This window comes from Schistocerca serialis, unplaced genomic scaffold, assembly GCF_023864345.2.
Source record: "Schistocerca serialis cubense isolate TAMUIC-IGC-003099 unplaced genomic scaffold, iqSchSeri2.2 HiC_scaffold_641, whole genome shotgun sequence".
In the NCBI taxonomy this organism is placed as follows: Eukaryota; Metazoa; Arthropoda; class Insecta; order Orthoptera; family Acrididae; genus Schistocerca; species Schistocerca serialis.
Window position 1 is genome coordinate 45,001 of NW_026048235.1, and position 2,500 is coordinate 47,500.

General features: G+C 63.8%; 1 pseudogene; it reads left to right on the forward strand.

Annotated features, from left to right (window-relative positions):
- LOC126448947 (large subunit ribosomal RNA) overlaps nucleotides 1-2,500 on the forward strand; it is a 7,784-nt pseudogene that overhangs the window by 1,624 nt on the left and 3,660 nt on the right.

Genomic DNA, 2,500 nt, shown 5'->3' on the forward strand with positions numbered 1-2,500 from the left:
CGAAGCAACTAGCCCTGAAAATGGATGGCGCTGAAGCGTCGTGCCTATACTCGGCCGTCAGTCTGGCAGTCATGGCCGGTCCTTGCGGCCGGCCGCGAAGCCCTGACGAGTAGGAGGGTCGCGGCGGTGGGCGCAGAAGGGTCTGGGCGTGAGCCTGCCTGGAGCCGCCGTCGGTGCAGATCTTGGTGGTAGTAGCAAATACTCCAGCGAGGCCCTGGAGGGCTGACGCGGAGAAGGGTTTCGTGTGAACAGCCGTTGCACACGAGTCAGTCGATCCTAAGCCCTAGGAGAAATCCGATGTTGATGGGGGCCGTCATAGCATGATGCGCTTTGTGCTGGCCCCCGTTGGGCGAAAGGGAATCCGGTTCCTATTCCGGAACCCGGCAGCGGAACCGATACAAGTCGGGCCCCTCTTTTAGAGATGCTCGTCGGGGTAACCCAAAAGGACCCGGAGACGCCGTCGGGAGATCGGGGAAGAGTTTTCTTTTCTGCATGAGCGTTCGAGTTCCCTGGAATCCTCTAGCAGGGAGATAGGGTTTGGAACGCGAAGAGCACCGCAGTTGCGGCGGTGTCCCGATCTTCCCCTCGGACCTTGAAAATCCGGGAGAGGGCCACGTGGAGGTGTCGCGCCGGTTCGTACCCATATCCGCAGCAGGTCTCCAAGGTGAAGAGCCTCTAGTCGATAGAATAATGTAGGTAAGGGAAGTCGGCAAATTGGATCCGTAACTTCGGGATAAGGATTGGCTCTGAGGATCGGGGCGTGTCGGGCTTGGTCGGGAAGTGGGTCAGCGCTAACGTGCCGGGCCTGGGCGAGGTGAGTGCCGTAGGGGTGCCGGTAAGTGCGGGCGTTTAGCGCGGGCGTGGTCTGCTCTCGCCGTTGGTCGGCCTCGTGCTGGCCGGCGGTGCAGGATGCGCGCGCCTGCGCGGCGTTCGCGCCCCGGTGCTTCAACCTGCGTGCAGGATCCGAGCTCGGTCCCGTGCCTTGGCCTCCCACGGATCTTCCTTGCTGCGAGGCCGCGTCCGCCTTAGCGTGCTCCTCCGGGGGCGCGCGGGTGCGCGGATTCTCTTCGGCCGCCATTCAACGATCAACTCAGAACTGGCACGGACTGGGGGAATCCGACTGTCTAATTAAAACAAAGCATTGCGATGGCCCTAGCGGGTGTTGACGCAATGTGATTTCTGCCCAGTGCTCTGAATGTCAACGTGAAGAAATTCAAGCAAGCGCGGGTAAACGGCGGGAGTAACTATGACTCTCTTAAGCCCGCTGATTTTCGCAGAGTGGAAGACCGCACCAGGGGCTTGGGGGGGTTACCAGCCCCCCCTCGCACTATCCCTTTTTTTTTTAGTTGGGGGCAGTATTCAGAGAAAAAGTGGTGGCCCTTCCGCTGAAGGTGCCACCCCAACTCCCCCAGCACCTAGCCGGCCAACCGGCCGTGCCGAAAATCTTGTAACTTTTGCAGCTGTATACGCCTGTAGTGAGTGCCACCGCAGCTTCACCACCAAGAACGGTCTCGGGGTCCATCGCCGCCGCCAACACCTTGCGGCCGCCAACGCGGAGATCGTCACGGAGAGGCATCGCGCGAGGTGGACGGAGGAAGAAGTCCTGTCGCTCGCCAAGGCGGAGGCCGAACTGTTCCTCGAGAGGGACGCCCGGTTCTTCTTTGTAAATCAAGAGCTCATCAGGATGTTCCCCGACCGAACGCTTGAGGCAATCAAGTGCCGACGGCGGCAAGCTGCCCACAAGCAGCTTGTCCGCCAATTCATGGAGGCGCTTGAGATCGGTCGGGGGGAAGAGCCGGCGTCCCGCCGGGGAGCGGCGAGCCCGCTGCCTGACGCGGGCGAGGCCGCTGCGCCGCCCGTCGACGCAGCCGAGGACTTCGCGGCCGACACCACCGGGCCGCCGCCGGAGGGGCCGACTGACGCCGCCATCTGGGAGCATCTGGCGGGGCTACCCGCTTCCGCCCAGCGTTTCTCTGCCCTGGATCGTGTCATAGGTCTGGGGCGGGGCACGCCGCCCGATGTCATCCTGGGCATGCTCCCGGATGCCCTTGCGTCGGTCGGGTCCAGAGGGGAGAGATCGATCACCAGGACACAGCGGCCGCGCCAACCATCGAAGCGGCCGCCTGCCGCGCCGCCGACGCAGAAGCGCAAGCGGCGCCGCTGGGAGTACGCGAGAACGCAGGATGCCTTCCGACGGTCGCGTGCACGTTGCGTGCGCGGCCTCTTGGATGGCACCCTGCTCCAGCCGCCACCTGCCATCCCTGGTCTGCTGGACTTCTGGGCGGACCTCTTCACCAAGAAGCCCATCTCCACCGCGGGCTTCATTCGTGACCGCCTCCTCCCGCACTCGGAGCCTGTCGCTCCCGAGTGCCTATGGGGGCCGGTCACACATGAGGAGGTCGCCGCCGCGTTGCCGCCCAGGGGATCAGCAGCCGGGCCGGACGGCCTTACCCCAGCGGAGTTGCGGCGCCTGCCGCACGAAGTCCTGGTGAAAGTGATG